This window comes from Macaca mulatta, chromosome 7 (assembly GCF_049350105.2).
Source record: "Macaca mulatta isolate MMU2019108-1 chromosome 7, T2T-MMU8v2.0, whole genome shotgun sequence".
NCBI classification, from domain to species: domain Eukaryota; kingdom Metazoa; phylum Chordata; class Mammalia; order Primates; family Cercopithecidae; genus Macaca; species Macaca mulatta.
In genome coordinates this window covers 174,772,579-174,794,676 of record NC_133412.1, presented here as the reverse complement: position 1 = coordinate 174,794,676, position 22,098 = coordinate 174,772,579, and the positions used below count along the sequence as shown (strand labels likewise).

Genomic DNA, 22,098 nt, shown 5'->3' with positions numbered 1-22,098 from the left:
AGCCTGGGCAACAAGAGTAAAACTCCGTCTCGAAAAAAAAAAAAAAAAAAAAAGGAAACATTTTCAAATAACAGTCTTCTGGCTCATAAGAATACCAGTCGTTTCAAAAGGAGCAAGTTAAACTTGGGGAAATACTAGGAATGAATAGTAACACTTAATGAAATATTGATTGGGGGTTACATGCTATTGAACTGAAATAAGTCCCTAGGGCTTCATTCCCCAATCACAACCAGGACAGACCAACAGACTTTTGAGTGAGTAACAGCATACCACATTTCTGACACGTGTGTATTTCAACACATTGGATTTATTGGTTAAGTGAAGTCACCGATGATCAAATATCCTTGATGGGAATCCCCAGCCCTCCCCACTGCCATCTGCATTTAGAGAATCCCAGGAATCTATGTGGGTAGAAGGGGGCGGGCAAAGAATTAGAGACTTTTAGATCCAAGTTGGTCCATTAGGGAATTAGATGTGTTTGTGCTCATTTTAAGCAGAAGAAATACACAGCTAGAGGAAGAAGAGAATCCCAGCTCAAATCCTGCCCACTGGAGTCCATGGCACAACTTCCAGATGGTGATATTCAGATTCTTTTGATATTTCTCCAGCTAGGGATATGAAATACATAGAAGAAAAAAAAATCTTATGCCCTGGAAGAAAAATAAGCATATCCTAACTATTGACATTCTTGTGTGTGTGTATTTAATGAAATGATCGCCTCCTATTTGAATGTCATGAGGTCAGTCATCGGGGCCACTAGAGTCTAAACTTCATACAGCAACATGAGGATCTGTGGGCCCTTCTGTCCCGTTCACCCAGCATTTCCGGTGCTTCAGACAGGGTCTGGGATGTCACAGGTGCTCAGAACGATGTCATGGTCAAGTGACGTGATGATTGACAGAGATGAATGTAGAATGGGGCTATTCGAATGAGAAGTACCTTTTGGGCAGCAAGTTAAAACAATGGGTAGACCCTTGAGGAGTTCATGGTGTCATTTGATGATGCAGACTTCCTGACCCGTTCCCTAGGTGTTTTTTTTGGAGAGGGAGTCTTGCTCTTGTTGCCCAGACTGGAATGCAATGGCGCAATCGCGGCTCACTGCAACCTCCACCTCCCAGGTTTAAGCAATTCTCCTGCCTCAGCCTCCCAAGTAGCTGGGATTACAGGCGCCTGCCACCACACCCGGCTAATTTTGTATTTTAGTTTCTCCATGTTGGTCAGGCTGGTCTCAAACGCCCGACCTCAGGCGATCCGCCCGCCTCGGTCTCCCAAAGTGCTGGGATTACAGGCGTGGGCCGTCACGCCCGGCCTTGGAAAGAATAACGAAGACCCAGGAAGGGATTCCAAAGAACACATGGCTAATTCACAGATAAGGGAGAAATACAGTGTTTAAGAAATTCAGTAGCACCCAAGAGCCGACTGAAAACAAGTTGGGAAGTGGACTCTCTCACGGAGCTCAAACACTCAAGCAGCATTTGCATCTCAGAAGTAATTTTTGAGAATTCATTTGAAGAAGGAAGGATTTTCCTTTCCTTTCCTTTCCTTTTACAGGATGGTTCCCCCTAATGAACTGTTTTAAGCGGACGAAAGAATTCATTTGGCACGCTCTTGCTTAAAACCCACAGGAAAAAAAGCAAAGTTCTCTTAAGGATGTCAGCTCCAGACTAGAGCAGTCCGTTTGAAAAATCTTGGTTTTGAGAAAGTGGCAGAATTACATAATTATTCACAACTCATAAGAAATTAAAATACTTCTTCCAAATATGAATTTGTGAGATAACAAAAACCACAAATTCTAGACTTGCGGAGGGTGTGTGCATCTTTTACTCTCCCACACACAAACCCACATCAAAGAGTCTGGGTGGCGCTGGGCCGGAACTCGTGGCCGCGCTCGCCTTGGTGCGCCTGGGCCACAGGAGGAGGCTGCTGGGGCCGCTCTTCCGCCGCACCTCCCTGAAGGAGCTCGGGGGCAGCGGGGATGCTGAGGACGCAGCGCCGGAGAGGCAGGTGGCGGCCCCTGCGAAGAGGTGGTCCCCGCAAAGCACACGGAGACCACGAAGTTCCTTCTCGCCCACTCACAGCAATGCTGCACGAGGTGAGGAACGACCTGGAAAAGTCCCAAAGTAAAGGCATCGGGTGATGAGAGGAATCTGGGGGTGGAGAAGTGGTCAGACGAAGCCCAGGGCTCTGTCATTCTGGAAGGGAGCCCCTGCCCCGGCGTCCTGTGTGGGCATAACTTTGAAAATCAGCGTACTTCATTTAACAAGACTCATTTTTAAAAGCTCATGTTGCCTGTTGAAAACCCAAGGGAGAGTGACCTTTGGCGGATGGATTAAGCGCCACTAAATCAGTCCCATTTTACGGAAGCACTTGCCTCAGCCCCGTATGAGGCTGTGGGGATTCCAAAGTCAAGTCAAGCAGATGGGGTTCCTGCCTGCAAGGAGCTTCCCACCTAGCAGGGCCGTCCGGTGGGCAAACCGTGGGCACTGGATGAGCAAATAGCGCATGGTGTTGATGACAGGAGATGCGGGGGGGGGGGGGTGCCCAGGAACCCGAGAGGAGGGCTGTGGTGGAGGGCAGGAGAGGAGGGGTCGGGTGGAGGACAGGAGACAAGGGGTGGGGTGGAGGGTGGGAGAAGAGGCTGAGCCCTGGAGCGTGGAGTGGGCATGGGCCAGGGGTACTGAGAGAGCAGCCTGCGCAGAGACGAGGGGGCAGCAGAAAGGCCTGTGTGTCTGAGGAGGGGAGCCTCAAACAGAGAAGGCTGAGGAGTGGGTGCAGGCAGGAAACTGCCGGGACTGGCCGTGGGGAACCGCGGATGAGCGTCAGCTGGGGAAGACAGTCTAGCAGTACTGGACAGGCAGGACTGTGGAGTCAGATGGGGGTGGAACTGGTCAGCTAGGAGACCCCCAGAGGCTCAGCAAGAGGTGCCAGGGCTTGAGCTGTTGAGACGGAGAGAAATGCCAAGGATGTGGCCTGGGCAGGGCCCAGAAGGACCCGGGTCTCCCTGCATAGGTGCCTGGCAGTGCCCTCTCTGTGGTGGTACCAACTCCTGGGCAGAGGCGAGGAGATGGCTGGTGAATACAGCCTGCTGGCAGGCAGCATATTTAGGATTAGGACCTGGGAGAAAAGTCCTGGGCTTGTAGGTGGGAGCTGAGGCCACCACAGAGTTGGGGTTCCTGGACAGTGGGTGTTTAGAGGGCAGGGGAGAGCCCGGGAGGAGCCGGAGATGACCTAGCCTCTAGAGGTAGGCCCGGGAGGTGGGGGAGGAGCAGCCGAGAGGGTGGGAGAAGCCTCCATGGGGAGCAGCACCACCACAAGGCTGAGGCAGTGGTGGGAAGGCCACTGAGACCTTCCAGAAAAAAGGGCTGAAAAGTCTGTGGAATCCTCTGGGTCAGAAGGTCCTGGGAACCATTGCCCAAGCAATTCCTGGAGACAGAAAGAAACCTCCTGCACTGGGCTAAAATGAATGGAGCTGGAGGAGGGAGGATCGTGGAGCACTGAGGCTGTCACTGACTCATTTCAGGGTCCACTGTAGTGCTTGGCACACAGTGACTGCCCAATCCATACCTCCTAATTGGAAATATTTCCCTCTATTTCCGCAGACCTCCATTAGCAATGCCCTTTCAGCAGTGTTATCTTATTTAACGTTTATAAAGGCATGTACCCTCGAAACAGGAAACAGGCTCATGAACTTGACCGAGGAAGAGTAAGTGATCAACGGGCAGACCCATCCATTTGGTGTTTTTCCATTTTTCCCGTTGGTCTTCATAGAGTCTCCGCTGTCGAAGGCGTCTTATCTTTGCTTGCATGTTAACTGCCTAAGGCGCAGAGTTCAAAAAGCAATTGCCATCTTGTGCTTTGAATACCTGCCTCGTGCCAGAACCATGAGGGACATGGGGCTGCTACACTTTGGGATCTCACAGTCTCGTGTCTTTGCTTAGCATGGTGGAAATTGGATAAAATCAAATTCTCTGAAAAAATGATACCCTAAGAGGAGGTATGGCCCAAGGAGCATCAACAGCACCCCGTTTGTATGTGGAACCCCTTGAAGGGGCCAGCTAATCAAGAGAACTGTGTGACAAGAAAACAATGGCTGCAAGAATAGGGGCACTGTCCTTCATAAAGCTCACCTCTGGAGAATTAACTAACCTTATGCCAGAATAGCTGTGACAGTGAAGGGGTTAAAATAACAAATAAATGACTTTATTTAGATTTCAGCATTTCTGGCATTTTTTTCTAGCTTTTTTTTTTTTTTTTGCCGGAGTATTTGATGTGACAGGTTTTGTTTGCTCACACTTGTCTCTCTTTTAAAATTCTCATATCAGCAGTAAAAGCTATTTCTTTTTCCTGTAACATCTTGAGCTTGGTATCCAATGATGGGAGAAATTGCTCTTGCATTCCTTGAAATTATAATATTATGCCTAATTTTGGGGGAGAAAAATTAGGGTAATTTAGATCTGGATCCACTGAAGCCTGCAGGCAGGTCAGTTGCAACATTATTGCTGATCAGTTATCTTAAAAAGTGTTTTTGCCCCAGGGCATGCTCTGCCATTTCTGGCATTCTATAGAAAGGCTGATTTCAAGGCCTGTCTGGCCGAGGAAAGGATGGTCGTCACCCATTTTCGAGGTGGCAGTCTGGGCTCAGTGGGCTGTGGTTAGGGAGTGGAGAGCCTCAGACCATCCCCCGATTCACTGTTAGGGAGCAAGTGAACAAGTGGGAGCAGAGCAGGGATGCTCTCCTGGCTGTCTTTGTTAAGCTGCCTATCACTATCGAAAGCATCACTGTCACCCTTGGTACCACTGGAACTCTGAACGCACAAGTGCTCTTGCAAAGGATGCCTCTTTGAAGCAGGTGGTTGGCTTCCGGCTCCGAAGATCTGGAAATCACTGGTGCAAGCGGAAAGGTTACGGAGGGAAGTCTGTCTTTTCTTGACTCTGCGAGATCATGTATAGACTAGAAACAAACCAGAATGTGTTGCTCATCAGTTTAAAAGCAAGTCTGAAGTTTACTCATAGGAGTGACACTCTGCTGTCTTTTCCAGTTTCCTTCACTTTCCGCAGGCCTCTTTGGGTCACTTCTGGTCCCCGCAAGGGTGCTACCTCTTTGGCCACTGATTTCCAGGTGAGCGTACACATCCTCTGTGTGCGTGGCTGATGGGAACTCTTAGCTCCTTACATCTTTTGGTGGGGCTAGGTGAAATGCATTCTGCAGTTTTCAGAGTGGAGGGCCAACTAGTCTCAACTGGCTGGTATTTCCTCAACTTCTCTGTGTATATCGCTGAGAGCACTGCAATACCACTCTAAAGAGGAAACTGGAGAGCCAAATGCCAGTGGAATTCTGTAATGTGGGCTGCAGTGTAAACTGTGGTAGGGTTGAACTAAGGACTGTTCTAGAAAAACCTGTAAGTAATTAAGTTCTCCCTCCAGCAAGGTAAAAGCTGAGTCTGAAGTATATTAGTACAAAAAAAGAGTGAAACCTTTGTTGGTGGTTGTATTATTTTTTTCTCGTTTTTAATGTAAATAAATAAAGAATTCTGGCAAGACAAAAAATCTCATATCTCCTTACTGACCTAAGGAGAGAAAAACAAAAGATGCAGCCATTGTTGGCTGCATGTTTTAAATGGCTGAGGTCAGGATGAAACTTACATTACCCTGTTTCAGCAATTCCCAAACCATGGTTCTGGGGAATATAAGAAAGTTCTTGGGGGTGGGGGAGGGGAGAGGAAGATTTTTGTAGCCAACTGTATTTCAGAAACCTTGTGTATTGTATTTTCTCCTTTGGAGATTCTCAGTGCACTTTAGTGTATTAAAAAAAAATGCAGTGTACCTTTGATTAACCTAGCATTTTCTCATCCACTGTGACCACAGAATCCTTTTGCACAGGGCGCCTGCTCACATCTTATGGGAATGACTACTTACTTCGTCCACAATGGAAACACCATCACCAGCCATTGTTCTGCTTGCCAGCCTCTCTGTCTTTCTCTGAGCTGGCTTCATAACACTTTATTTGGATCTGTGTTGTTATGCAGTCCACTGTGATGTGTGTATCAAACTTCCCAGATAGACTGCCTTTGTGTATCTTTTTCTTGCATTGTTTCACTTGTTATAATAAGATCAAATTATTTTTTGAATTGGAGAATACAAATAAGTAAATATTTTAAAAAATTAAAATATAAAGTGGTTGAAATAAGAAGAAATATTTTTTTGGAAATTGCTTGGCCTGTGGAGGCGTTCATCAAAGATTCCTTTTCGTGTTGCGACCCATTTCATGGCCCCCGTTTTGTGGCCTGGTGAAGCCTACAGACCCTTTCTCAGACTAATGCTTTTAAATGAATAAAGTACCAAGAGTCACAAAGGAAACTTGTTCTATTGAAATAAGGTTATAATACATCAAATGCCACATTTGTGATGTATACTCATATGTGCTTCTTTACTAGTATCTTAAATAAGATCTAGTGGTGTAAATCTAACAACTACTATGATTTTGACGTAGTGATGAGTGTGAGTAATAGTTCGAGATACTTGCAACAACGTTAATGTGTTAAAACATTTGTGATTTCTATTGACAGCAAAGTCACAGGAACTGCAAATACCACTGAAGTTTCTTGCCTAACGTTTATAATTGAAGCAAGTGTTCTAAATGTCTGTTAGAGAGTATTGAAAATAAAGGTAGAATTTTTTTCCCATTCAAGTTTACAAACCACCTTGAGGCATATGGTAACTACCAACAGGTCAAAGTTAAGTTTGCTTCATTTGGGGAATGTGAGTTGATAATTTATAAAATCAAATCTTGGTGTGTAAGGGGACAGGGCAGGGCAGCTTGGGGACTACTCAGGAGTTAGGCTGGCCAGCGGGGTAAGCCTAACTTGAGGTGGCCAGCCAAAGTCAGCAGGATACAAGGTAGCTGGTACCTTGTGCCAACCCCACTGGAGCCCACCGAAACCCACCAGATCCCACTTGAGCCCACCAGATCCCTACAGCAGTGCATTCAGTGGTAACGAATGCACACTGCCCCACGCTGTTTTTTACAGATTCTAAGTTTTAAACATTTTTCTGCTTTCATGCATGTATTCTCATTTTTGGGGGAATACATTTGTAGCCTGTCTTGGTAGTCGTTTTCTGGAGGGATTACTTTGAGCTAATCTTTGGTCATTCCTGGCTGCCCTGAAGTTGTCAATTCACAGGATTTTTTCAGGAGCCCAAGGATTCGGGTAAACACCCTCACAACAGCACCTTTGTATCCATTCCTCTTTCTCCCACGGCCCTTTTGAGGGATTCGACATTTGTGAAGGAGGATTGGGTCATTTGCCACAAAGTCTAACCAATTGGAAAGTTCAAAGACCCAGAGCTAAAGATCCAGGCCCTTCCAGCTGTTTCTTGGATATTCTCATAACCAGCTCATCACTCAATTATTCATCGAATCACCTTGCTGGAAGCTGTAGGGCAGTGGCTCTCAAACTGCGCGTCAAAACACATTAGTAGGTTAATCGAAGTAATTTAGTGAGTTGGGACCAAAATTTAAACAATGAAATAGAAAACAATAAAAATAATTACTAGTAAAGGTAAATATTCTTTCTTTTTTTTTTTTTAGATGGAGTCTCACTCTTGTCAGGCTGGAGTGCAGTGGCCACTGTTAACTCTGCCTCCCAGGTTCATTCGATTCTCCTGCCTCAGCCTCCCAAGTAGCTGGGATTACAGGCATGCACCACCACGCCCAGCTAATTTTTGCATTTTTAGTAGGGATGGGGTTTCACCATGTTGGCCAGGATGGTCTCGATCTCCTGACCTCGTGATCTGCCCACCTCGGCCTCCGAAAGTGCTGGGATGACAGGCGTGAGCCTGTAAATAGTAGCTTTAGGCCTGACCCAAAGGTAAATATTCTATCATGAAATGTATGTCTCAGATGTGCTGGCACACACACAGAAGCATGTGTGTACTAGATTACGATGCTTCGTATATTCAGTTCTTATTCTGGGTCATTATCAAAAAACTGGAAAATTCCTGCCGCAGGGACTATTCAGCAAACATTAAATTTTAGAGTCTGCTATGGTTAAAGTTGGGGTTGAGTGGAGTAGCTGACACATTAACTGAATATGTATGAGAAGCTAATAGCACAGGGGCAGCTGTGTGGCTGTTTGACACCTGGTGGAGCACCTGTCGCAGGTGAGATGCCATGCCACACGGTGCAGAGGGTAAAGCCAGGCTCACAATTCTGTGGGAATATTCATGTCTGGAGGTCAGAGCTGGGTTTTGTTGTATTCCCTGCTTGCAGGACAGAACGAAGTTTAGCATGGACACCTTTTAGAGGCTGGAATGTGATGGGGTCAATCTTTGAATTTCACAGGCCATGTGAAGGGGCCTCATGTTATCTTCAGCACAGGGGAGGCCACCCACAGGCACTAAACAGGGAAGTGACATGATGAAGTGTGTGCTTTCGGAAAATGTCCCCCGGATGCTCTGCGAAGCATGAACTGAAGAGCAGCCAGACTAGGGGCAGGAGTGCCCTGGGAGAAGTTTTGCAGAAATCCAGGTGGCAGTTGATCCGGGTGGGCTGGGTGCCAGGAGTGAAGCTGGAGACAGGTAAATATGGGTCTAGAAGAGACTTAGAAAGTGGAAACTAGAGTACAGGTGGCAAACTTTTTCTGTAAGGGGCCAGATGGTAAACAGTTTGGACTTTGTGGGCTACACTGTCTCTGTTGTATACACTCAGCTCTGCCACTGTGGTGTGGAAGGGACCACAGACAAAACAGAAATGAACGGACATGGTCGTGTTCTAATAAAACTTTATTTGCAAAAGCAAGCAGTGAGCCGGATTTCCACGGTTGTAGTTTTCAGACCCTGGATCTCAACCAGTGGTGATTCTGCTCCCCGCAGGACATTTGGCAATGTCTGGAGATGTTTTTGGTTGTCACCACTCAAGGAGCGGTTGCTACTTGCGTGTAGTGGGTAGAAGCCGGGAATGCTGATAAACACCTTGCAGGGCACAGGACAGCTCCTGATGCCAACAGTGGCACAGAATCATCTATGGATGTGGTGAGTGAGTGTTAGTCAATCCTGAAATGAGGTTCAGGGTTTTGCTGGCACTGATGTTACCTTTCCTTTGCAGATAGAATATATATGGTATAAAAATAATAAAATTTAAACTTACTTTAATAACTAACAACATAAGCAGGATTGGCTCACCTTAGTAACTTTAAAAACATTTCTTTTTAGTACCTCTAGATAGATACATGTTTATAGGCAGTTACTTAGGTTTTTTCCAGCTGTGGATGTTTTGTTAAGAGCATATGTGCCCCACACATTCGGAAAACATAAAATGCAATTGTGCCATTCCGAGAGTGCTTCTGTGGTTTCCTTAAGCCTTCTCCAGAGACCCCAGATTTCCAGCCACACAGGACTGTTGCAGTGGCCAGGCTCTTCAGGGTGAAGAGACCAGGGCTCCCCCAAATGCTGGAGTCTCTGTAGTCTTATTCCAACTCTGGTCTGGTCAGTTTCATGCTAGCGCTGGCGATCTCTGCTGGAATGGTGGTATGTGATTGCCTGAGTTGACTAGTTCTCTGGGGCTGTTTATTCAGCATCATCCTGGCTCCCCACTGTCTCTGAGGAAGGCTTAAGAAAGGGATCATCAGGCCGGGCTCATGCCTATAATCCCAGCACTTTGGGAGGCCGAGGCGGGAGGATCACGAGGTCAAGAGATCGAGACCATCCTGGTCAACATGGTAAAACTCCGTCTCTACTAAAAACACAAAAATTAGATGGGCGTGGTGGCAGGCGCCTGTAGTCCCAGCTACTCCGGAGGGTGAAGCAGGATAATCACTTGAACCCGGGAGGCAGAGGTTGCAGTGAGCTGAGATAGCGCCACTGCACTCCAGCCTGGAGTCAGAGCGAGACTCCGTCTCAAAAAAAAAAAAAAAAAAAAAAAAGGAATCATCAGATGAATTGGATGAGCACTTCACCAGTACTCCATGCAGGTAGGGGCCCAGGCAGGTAGCAACACTAGAATTCTTATCCCTCCTCCAGTTTTCAAACACACGTTTGGGGAGCTGTAAGAATCACTTATATGTCCATCTCTCCCTGTCTAAATGGCCATGGGGAGCTAGGGTGGAGTGTGCAATCTCTTTTCTCAGGCCTTTTCTCAGGCCCTCTCTACCACTAGACTCAAATGACTTTTCTTTCATTTCCTAAATGTTTTTGGAATGAAAATGTCTGTTCCTTTTGCAATATTGTCAAGTTATTTGAACGTTTCACCATAAGATTCAATATATAAGTCTTTACATTATAATATTGACTTTTAAAAAGAATTGTTACATAACACAATTAAATTGACTACTTAAATGAATTGATACCTAATGTCAATAATTTTAGAAGTATATATGCCTCTTTCTAATTCTCAAATTTTTATTTTTCCCCTTATATTTCTTTTCAACATATCCCACAGATCTTTTAAAAATGAAACTTGCCACCGGGTGTGGTGGCTCACACCTGTAATCCCAGCACTTTGGGAGGCCAAGGAGGGTGGAACACGAGGTCAGGAATTCGAGACCAGTCCGGCCAACATGGTGAAACCCTGTCTTTACTAAAAATTAAAAAAAAATATTAGCTGGGCGTGGTGGTGGATGCCTGTAATCCCAGCTACTTGGGAGGCTGAGGCAGGAGAATCACTTGAACCTGGGAGGCAGAGGTTGCAGTGAGCCAAGATCAAGATCGCACCACTGCATTCCAGCCTGGGTGACAGAGCAAGACTCCACTTAAAAAAAAAAAAAAAAAAAAAAAAAGAATGAATGAAAGAAACTTGCATTTTAGAATAGTTTTAGATTTACAGAAAATTTTCAAAGATAACACAGAGTTCCCATCTACCCGCTACCCAGTTTCACCTAAGATTAACATCTTACAATAGTATGGCACACTCATCACAATTAATGCACCAATTTGAGCACATTATTTAAACTAAAGTCCACACTTTATTCCTATGGTTTTAGTTTTCTCTCTTTAGGATCCAGGACACCATGTTATGTTTAGTCATCATGTCTCTGTCAGCTTCTCTTGGCTTTGATGGTTTCTCTGACTTGCCTTATTTTTGAGGATCCTGACAGTTTTGAGGAGTCCTGGGCAAGGTAGTTTGTGGAATGACCCACAGCTTGATTTTGTCTGATGTTTTTCTCGTGATTATACAGGCTTATGGGTTTTGGAAGGAAGACTACAAAGTCCATTCTCATCACATCCCACCCAAGGGTGCCCACCATCAACATGGCTTGTCACCGTTAATGTTGACCTTCGTCACCAGGTGGACGTAGTGTTTGTCAGCCTTCTTCTCCGGACAGTCACTCATTCCCCCTTACCCATACCACCATCTTTGGATGGAATTCTGTGAGCCCAGCTCCCACGTGAGCAGGGAGCTAGGCTCTATCTCCTAGCTGGCAGAGAATCTACGTAAAGTATTTGGAGTTGTTCTGTGTGGGAGATTCAGCTCTTCTGTCCTCCTTTAGTTATTTACTCAGTCATCTATTTCTATTAGGATAGACTCATGGATATGTATCTTATGCTTTGGGCTATAAGCCAATACTGTGTTATTTGTTTTGTTGCTCGAATTGTTCTAGCTCTGACCATTGGGAACATGTTCAGTTGAATGGAGACACTACATATCAGAATTTGTAGGATGCTGCTAGAGGAACACTTAGGGGAATTTTGTTGCAAGAAATGCCTATATTAAGAAAAAAGAAAGATCTCAGTTTCCACATTAAGAAATATAAAAGTGAAGGGCAAAATAAACTCAAAGTAAGTAGAAGAAAGGAAATAAAAAAAGACCAGAGTGGCAGTCAATGAAAAAATAAAAACAGTTAGACAATAGAGAAAACAAATGAACCCAAAAGCTGGTTCTTTAAATAAAACTCTCTACAGACTGATCAGGAAAAAAGAGAGAAGAAACAAATTACAGTATCAAAAATGAGAACGGGCTGGCAGCAGTGGCTCAAGCCTATATCCCAGCACTTTCGGAGGCTTTGGTGGGAGGATCACTTGAGCCCAGGAGTCCAAGACCAGCCTGGGAAACATAGTCTCTACAAAATTTGGTCTCTACAAAAAAATTAAAAATAAAGAATTAGCCAGGCATGGTGGCCTGTGCCTATAGTCTCAGCTACTCAGGGGGCTAAAGCAGGAGGACTGCTTGAGACACTGGGAGGTTGAGCCTGCAGTGAGCTGTGATTGCACTCCAGCACTCCAGCTTGGGTGACAGGGTGAGACCCTGTTTCCAAAAAAAAAAAAAAAAAAAAAAAGGTGAGAAAGGTGGTATCACTATAGATTGTACAGTTATTTATAACACAATAAGGGAATAATATGAAAAATTTTAGGCCAATAAATTTACAACTTAGAGGAAATGGACAAATACCTTGAAAGATACAAATTATCAATGCTTACCAATTAAAAGTTAAATAACCTGAATAACACTATATCTACTGTAGAAATGGAATTTGTTGTTAAAGACTTTCCCACAGTGAAATGTCAAGCCGGATAGCTATACAGGTGAATTCTACCAAACATCTAAAGAAGAAATAATACTCGCTCTCTAGAAACGTTTTTTTAAAATTGAAGAGGAAGGGACCCTTCCCGGCTCACTCTATGAGGCTAGTACTATCCTAATACCAAAATAAGACAAAGACATGATAAGAAAAGGGAAACATAGAGACAAAAATGCTAAGTGAAACTTTAGCAAATTGAATGAAACAATATGCAAAAATGAAAGCACATTATGACCACGTGTGGTTTGTTAGGAATGCGATGTCGACTTCACGTCAGAAAATCAGTCTACGTTATGTAGTGTATTACCTTATACACTATATGAACAAGCTGAGAAAGAAAAACCAAGCAGTCATTTCAATAGACACCCTCCTTCTCTTTACCCAAAAACACATTTAGTAAAATCCAATATCCATTTCTAAAAAAAACTCTCAGCAAACTAGGAATCGCAGGGTTTTCCTCAGTGTGATATTGGGCATCTACAGAAATTCTTTAGCTTATGTCAAAGACTGAATATTTTTACTGTAAGATCAAGAGCAAGACATAGATATGTTCTCTCCCTATTTCTATTCATTATCGTACCGGAGACCCTAGCCAAGACAATCAGGCAAGAAAAAGAAACAAAAGACAACTTGATAGGAAAAGAAGAAGTAAAACTGACCTTACGAACAAATGATGTGATTGTCTTGAAAAATTCTATGAATCTGCAATAAAAACTTAAATAGCTTAGCAAGGTTGCATTACACAAAGTCAAAACACAGCTATCAATTGCATTTCTATATATTAAGAATAAAAAAATCATAAATTGAAATTCAGGAATATCATTTATAACAGCATCCAAAATATAAAATATGTAAGGATAAATTTGGCAGAAGATGTGCAAGTTGTATGCACTGAAACATACAAAACATTGAGGAGATAAATCAAAGAAGACGTCAAGTGGAGAAGACATACAGTATGTCTATGGATCTGAAGGGTTCTTACTATTCACATGTCAATTCTCCCAAAGCTGCTATATGGATTTAACACAATCCTCATCAAAATCCAAGTAAGTTTTTTTTTTTTGTAGCACTTGACAGACTGATTCTAAAATTCCTTTGGAACTATAAAGGACCTAAAATAGCCAAAACAACTTTGAAAATGATTAGCATTACTTGATTTCAACACCTATCATAGACTGATGGTAAGCAAGCCTGTGCAATATTGGATTAAAATATACAAATATATCAGTGGAACAGAATAAAGTTCAGAAACAAACCCACACTTATATGGACAACTCCCCAAGGCAATGGAGGAAGAATATTCTTTTCAACAGTTTGTGCTGGGACTTTTGATCTAAGCATATAAAAAAAATTAACTCAAAATGGACCCTAGTCCAAAATATAAAATCTAAAGCTGTAGAATTTATAGAAGAAAAATAGAATAAAACCTTTATGATGCTGGGTTACACAAAGATTTCTTAGTTACAACAACAATAATATGATCCATAAAATAACAAATTGATAAATTGAACTTTATCAAAATTAAAAACTTCTGCTCTTCAAAAGATATTCTTAGGAAAATGACAAGGCTGCAGAAAATATTTATAAATTGTTTATCTGATAAAGACTTGTATCTAGAATGTGTAAAGAACTCTAAATCTCAATGATAAAAAAATTAATTAAAAATTAGGCAAATCATATGCAGAAAACTGAAACTGGACCCCTTCCTTACATCTTATACAGAAATTAACTCAAGATAGATTAAAGACTTAAATGTAAAACCCCAAACCATAAAAACCCTAGAGGAAAACCTAGGCAATACCATTCGGGACATAGGCGTGGGTAAAGACTTCGTGACGAAAATGCCAAAAGCAATTGCAAAAAGTGTGAAAATTGGCAAATGGGATCTAATTAACCTAAAGAGCTTCTGCACAGCAAAAGAAACTAGCATCAGAGTGAACAGGCCACCTACAGAATGGAAGAAAATTTTTGCAATCTACCCATCTGATGAAGGTCTAATGTCTAGAATCTACAAGGGACTTAAACAAATTTACAAGAAAAAACAACCCCATCAAAAAGTGGGCAAAGGTTATAAACAAACACTTCTCAAAAGAAGACATTTATGCAGCTAACAAACATATGAAAGAAAGCTCAACATCACTGATCATTAGGGAAATGCAAATCAAAACCACAGTGAGATTCATCTCACTCCAGTCAGAATGGTTATTATTAAAAAGCCAAGAAACCACATATGCTGGTGAGGCTATGGAGAAATAGGAATGCTTTTACACTGTTGGTGGGAATGTAAATTAGTTCAACCATCGTGGAAGACAGTGTGGCTATTCCTCAAGGATCTAGAACAAGAAATACCATTTGACCTAGCAATTCCATTGCTGGGTATAAACCCAAAGGAGTATAAATCATTCTAATATAAAGACACATGCACATTTATGTTTATTGCAGCACTATTTACAATAGCAAAGACATGGAACCAACCCAGATGCCCAATGATAGACTAGATAAAGAAAATGTGGTACATATACACCATGGAATACTACGCAGCCATAAAAAGGAATGAGATCATGTCCTCTGCAGGGACATGGATGAAGTTGGAAGCCATCATCCTCAGTAAACTAACGCAGGAACAGAAAACCAAACAGCATATTCTCACTCATAAGAGGGAGTTGAACAGTGCGAACACATGGACACAGGGAGGGAGAGGAACATTACACACCAGGGTCTGTTGAGGGGTGGAGAGTGAGGGGAGGGAACCTAGATGGTGGGTCAATAGGTGCAGCAAATCACATGACATACGTATATCTATGTAACAAACCTGCATGTTCTGCACATGTATCCTGGAACTTAAAGTAAAAAAAAAAAAAAAAAAAAAAAAAATTAGGCAAACAATTTGAATAGACACTTCACCAGAGAAGATATATGACTGACAAATAAGGGTAGGAAAAGATGCTCAGTGTCATTAGTTATTAAGGAACTGTAAATTTAAAACATAGCAAGATAGCACTTAAACTGGTTGAAATGGATAAATTAAAGACTGAACATAGCAAGTGTTGACAAGGATGTGGCACATCTGAAACTCTGTAAGTGGGCTTGTGAGATGAGTAAGACACTTTGGAAAACAGTGTGACAGCCATTCCATTTCATCCAAGAGAAATGATTTGTGTATGAGTTATGTATGGACATACATCCATACAAAGACCTGGACACAAATACTCACTGTAACTTTATTTGTAATGGCCAATATCTGGAAACAACTCAAATGCCTATTCACAGATGAGTAGAATAACTGTGGTATATCCAGACAGTGGAATACTACCACTTGACAATAAAGAGAAATAGACTATTAACATGTGCTACAACATAGATGAATCTCAAAATAATTACGCAGAAGGAAAGAAGCCAGACAAATAGAGTACATACAATATGGGTTCACTTAGATGACATTCTAGGAAATGCAAACTAATCTATAAGGACCGCAGATCAATGTTTGCCTGAGGATGATGGAAGAGGGGAGGGGCATGGCAGCATCACAAGTGGGTATGAGACCTTTGTGAGGGAGAGTGAAAAATATTTTTATTATCTTCAGTGTAGCCATGGTCTTGCATGTTTGTTGTGTGTGTGTGTAAAAACACTTAAACATCTAGTACACTTAAATATATGCAGTTTATCATGTACTTATTTTAGGTGAATACAGTTGAAAATTCAAAAAGCACCTCTCAAATAATGTGATCAGCAAATTTGTTTCCCCTTAGTTTTCCACGATGCCCCCCAGCCTTCATTGAGAACACTGGTTGAGAGTATTGAAAGAATCATCATTGAGGGTTTACTTATTTATCCTTTATCCTCATCATTTTGGCCAGGTCCCGAGAGACATGGTCCTGCCAAAACTCCATGCTGTGGTTTGAGCTTATTCCCCATCCCAGGGGCATTCAGGTAACTGTTAAGTCCTCAGGCAGTACCACTGGGGTTGCAATTGTTTTATCCCACAACTAAAGACAATACTGAAGGCTGGTCCTTGGTTTTACTGATGTCGTCTAAAGCCAACCCATCTTGAGGATCTTGGCTTTCTTGCCCATGAATTCCACTTTTCTAGGTCTGATTTACTGATGTCCTACATCTCAGTTCTGTTCTGCAGAGAACCATGACTGCTTTAAGGCAGGAGGAAGATTGTATTCTGTTGCTAATTTCTTAGCATCTAGCCTAACAAATGCTGTGTTGAACTGTTAGTGATTTTAGCATATAGCTAGATACTGTATTGTATTTTTTGCTAATGACTTTGTGTATTTACTCTCTCTTCTTTTCCATATCCTTGCCCCTAGCATAGACTTAACACAGAGGAGGTGACTGATACTTATTGATTAAATAATTTTGAGGGGAGCATAGATAATTTATTAATGCTAATAAGTAGCCTTAGAACTTTCTTTCCTATGTTAGGACCCACTTATTAAATACGAATGCCTTAATAATATGCTTGACTGGACAGAACCATTCTCTCTTGTAAAAAACAAAAACAAAAAAGCTAATGTCTAGGCCTGTATACACCAGTTACTTCATTCCCCAAACATCTGTTGTTTTTATTGGCTGTGGTATGACGTGGTCCAAGTAATACTAATTAATTTACCTACAAAAGCAGGACACTAATAGGTATGACTACATATGTTGTTGATTTAGCCTTAAGCACTCCAGTTTTACATAGTATTGATTTTTATGGTAGAATCTGAATCACTAAGATTAGCGTGGATTTCAATTTATTTACCAAATTCAAAAATATTAGAACCAGAGAGGAGAATCTAAAATATTAAGGAGGCAGTTTTATAATATATAAAAAGAAGAGCAATTGTATGCAACTTGTTACTATTATGCAACTGTTATGTCCAAGAGATAATGCAGCCTAAAAATGTGCAATTTCAGAGATTTAGGTGAACAGAGGAATGATCACTCCACAGCTGGCTAGTAGAAAACCTCAAGAATGTTCGGAGGTGGGGGTAACTTTCTGTTCTCTTGCTGACTGATTCATGGGAAAGCAGGGAAAGACTCAGTAATGGACTGGAGAGATCTTTGGCTTGATATATTGACTACAAATTAAATGCATTTTTCCAACTCTTGCATATACACAAAATTCATGATTATTGGAGTAAAGTGAGAAAATGCTGAAAAGTATAAAGAAATAGATGACTCATTTATGTCTGTGGTCTTTTTAATAAGTATACATTTATTTTTCTAATATTATAAAAAATTTTAAATATACAGAAATATTGAAATAAATTTTCAGCAAATACTCATATACCCATACCTAGATTCTTCCACTGACATTTTATTACACATGCATCATTATATATTTATCTATCTATCCATCCCTTTATCCTTCCATCAATTCATCTTTTTTATTGATGCATTTCAGTATACTTCTCCCTAAACAATTTGGCATGCATATGTAGAGTCCAATCTACCCTTTCCTTTTTATGTCAAATGCCCAAATCTGAAGTGTGCATTCTCTGAGTATGGTGGATATACCTAAGGTGACCCCTAATGATACTCACATCCTGGGTAATCCCCTATAACTTGCTCATAACCGGTAGCAGATTCATATGGCAGAGGTGGTGAGATGTCACTCCTATGGTTATGTTAACATTTTGTAAGACTCCCTTTTGCTGGTAGGCTGGAGCTAGAGACTCCTTGTGTCCTTCATGAAGCAAGTGACCATATTAGAAAAGCCCATGTAGCAAGGAACTGTGTCTTGCCCCCAGAACCTGAGGTTAGCCTCTAGTCAACAGCCAGCAAAATGCTGGGGTCCTGGGTCATACAGCTGCAAGGAAATAATTTTCAAAACAACTGTAAGAGTAGGCTCAGGCTTAGATTCTCCCCCAGTGGAGCCTTCAGAGGAGAGTGAAGACTTGTGGAGTTCTGAGCAGGGAAGCAGCTAAGCTGTACCTGGACTCCTGACCTACGGAAGCTATGAGATCATAAATGTGTCTATAAGAATTTGTCACACAGCAATAGAAAACTAATACAAGTGTTGATACCTGGAAGTGCATTGTGGCTGTTAATAAATATCTAAAAATGTGGGGTGGTTCTGAAACTCAGCAGTGGGCAGGGGAGCAGAATAGAGAAAGCTTAAGTCTCCCTGAAAAGACTGATGGTAATAGAAGCCTGGACTTTAAGGACACTGCAGTCGAGGGCTCAGGAGGGAGTGAGGAATGCGTAATGGGAAACTGACAGAAGGGAGAACCTTTGTTAAACAGAGACAGAAAGCTTAGCAACATTGTCGTCTGCAGTTATGTGGAAAGTTGAACTTGTAGATGATGAACTTGGTTATGTAGCAAATGAGAGTTCCAAGAAAAGTGTTGAAGGCATCCCCAGTCTCTTCTGGCTGTTTACAGTAAAATGTGAAAGGAGAGAAAGATAAATCAAGAGAATTCTTAAACAGAAAGGAACTAGGACTGGATGATTTTGAAAATTTTAAGCCTCTCCAGATGGCAATAGATTCTTAAATTAAGATAGTGTGGTCTAGAGAAAAATTAGAGGGTGTGACTGTGCAACCCTTTGCTAAAACCTGAAAGATCAAAAGGTGAGCATATTTAGTCACAAAAGGGTATCTTTTAAGAGGGCATGCCTCCCAGATCCTCTCAATCAAACCAGAGGACCTCTAGAAGGTCTAAGGGCACTGTCCATCAGCACCTCCATCTTGCTAGCAGACAAGACCAGAGACTCTTGTGAGTTGGGTGAAAAAAGTGGCCTTCTGGGAGAAACCTGGATTGCAAAGGATGGAGGGCACTTTCTAGGAACTGTGGGCTCTAGGACCTAAGGATGGTCTCCAGATGATAGCCAGCTAAAAGCTAGTGCCTTCAGCCTAGTAACTGCAAGGAAATGAATTCTGACAACCACCTGAATGAACTTGGAAGGTTTTTCCCCAGTCAAACCTTCAAGTGAGAACACAGCCTGGCTATCACGTTGATTGCAGCCTTGCGAGATCCAGAGAAGAGGACCCAAGTAAGTTGTGCTTGAACTTCTGACTAACAAAAACTATGAGATAATAAATGTGTACTGTTTTAAGTCTCTACATTTGTGGTAATTTGTTATGCAACAGTAGTAAATGAATGTACTGAATTTTGACAACTTCATACTCTGTAATCCAAAGCCTAGCCAGATGTAGAACATTACCATCACTCTAGAGAGCTTCCTCATGCTACTTCCCAAATTGTTCCCATCCTCAAACCCCCAGAGAAAACAATTCTTCTGACACTGCTAACCCTATGGCTTAGTTTTTGCTTGTTCTAGAATTTCATATAAATGGAACCATATGGTATATCCCCTTTTTTTTGGTCTTGCTTCTTTTACTCAGCATATTTTTGAGATCTATCCATCTTGTTCCATGTCTTAATAGTTGGTCTTTTTTGTTGCTAAGTCTTCTTCTGTTATATGAACATATTAAACATGTACCCCAGAACTTAAAGTATAATAATAAAAAAAATTGTTCATCTGTTTTTCTGTTAAAGAACACAGGGATGATTTCAGTCCATTATGAATAAATCTGCTATTTTCTTTTGCATAGGCCTTTTTGTGAATGAATGTATGTTTTTATTTTCTTTAAGTAGAAATCTAGTTGTGAACTCGCTGGATCACAGGTGTGTGATTAGTTTTTTAGGAAACTGCAAGGTATTTTTCCAAAGTGGCTGTATCATTTTACATTCTCACCAACAATGTCTGAGAGTTTCAGTTGCCCTGCACCCCACCAACACTTGGTGTTTTCATTATTTTTAATTTTAGCTATTTGAATAGATGGGTAGTGGTATATCATTGTGGTTTTAATTTGCATATGCCTGATTAATTTGCATATGCCTGATTTCTAATGATGTTGAGAACTGTTTGTTGTGTATATTGAACATTTGCATATCTTCTTTTGGAAAATTTCTTTTTAGAACCTTTGCTTACTCCAGTTTTTTGAGGAGATGGGTTATTTATGCTTTTGTTGTTGGGTTGGCGGGGTTCATTTTATGTTTCCTGGGAACTGGTGCTGCTATGTCAGATGCTTGTTTTACAAATATTTTCTCTCAGACTGTGGCTTGCCTATTCATTTTCCTTAGAATGTCAATTGATGAGCAGAAGATTCTAATTTTGATGAAGTCTACCTTTACTTTTATGATTGTTTCCTGTGACTTGTGAAATAAACCTTTGCCTATTCTTAAGTCCTGAACATATTCTCCTGTGTCTATGTGATTCCACAGTGTCTGGACCACTGTAGAGTTGTAGTATGTTTTGAAGTCAGGTAGTGTACGTAAGTCCTCTAGTTTTTTTTTCTTGAGTTTTTTTCAAAATTGCTTTGGCTATTTGAGGTCAGTGCCATCCAACAGAACTTTCTGCAATGATAAAAATGTTACACATCCACACCATTTAAGAAGAGTAATCACTAGTCACATGTGAGTATTTAGCCCTTGAAATGTGGTTAGTGTGGTGGAGAAACTTAATTTTTAATTTTATTTAATTTTCATTAACCTACATACAAATCTAAGTAGCCATATGTAGTTATTGACTACCATAATGTATGGTGCAGCTGCAGGTTCATTGCATTTCCATATAGATTTTTTAGAATAAGAGTGTTAATTCCCACAAAACAGGTGCTGACATTAAAATTGGGATCACATTGAATCTAAAGATCCATTTGGAAAGAATTGACATTTTAGTCTTCTGGCCCATTATTATGGTATATCTCTCTACTTATTTATACCTTCTTTAATTTCTCTCGAAATGTTTTGTAGTTTTCAGTGTACTAGTCTTGAACATATTTTGTTAAATTTGTCCCTACGTATCTTAAGTTTTTTGATAGGATTATAAGTGGAATTATTTTTAAAATTTATTTTTTTAATAAATTTGATTTTTTCATGTTTACCTTCTTTGATAGAAGGATAGATTTACAGAATTGCTAACTTCTTGAATTAGTTCCAGTAGTGGTTTGGTTGATTCTTTTGGATTTTTCTATGTAAACAATTATGTTATCTGAAAATAGATACAGTTTACTTCTTCCTTTTTACTCTGGATGACTTTGTTTATTTATTTATTTACTTATTTTTGTCATCTTATTGTACTGGCTAGAACCTCCAGGGCAATGTTGAAAGAGAATGGTGAGAGTGGACATCCTTGCCTTTTTCCATAACTTAATGGGAGAAGGTTAAGTCTTTCATCATTAAATATGACAGCTCTATGTATAATGTTATTTCTAATTTTTGTCATAAATGAATGTTGAGTTTTGTTAAATGTTTATTCTGCATCTGTTGAAATGATCATATGGTTTGACTCTGTACGTCTGTTAATAATGTGAATTACATTGATTGATTTTTGAATGTGAATTTAACCTTACATTTCTGGGATATGTCCCCACTTCATCATGATATTAGTATATCCAATATAAAAAAGTATATCTTTTTTACATATTGTATTCTATTTACTAATATTTTGTTAAAAATTTTGCATCTATGTTCATGAATGATATTGGCCTATGATTTTCTTTTATTTTGTAACATCTTTGTTAGGTTTTGATTTTAGGGTTTCTGTGGCCTCATAAAACAAGTTAGGAAAGGTTTCCTCCTCTAGT

The 22,098-nt window shown here is 41.1% G+C and overlaps 1 long non-coding RNA gene across 1 annotated transcript; it reads right to left on the bottom strand.

The window, feature by feature from the left end:
• Nucleotides 1-274: 274 nt before the first annotated feature.
• Nucleotides 275-2,471, bottom strand: LOC144329683 (uncharacterized). The gene is made up of 2 exons (XR_013395298.1): nucleotides 2,290-2,471; nucleotides 275-608 (listed from the first exon to the last, which is right to left on the bottom strand). It is a non-coding gene; the product is annotated as an uncharacterized LOC144329683 (long non-coding RNA).
• Nucleotides 2,472-22,098: the final 19,627 nt, after the last annotated feature.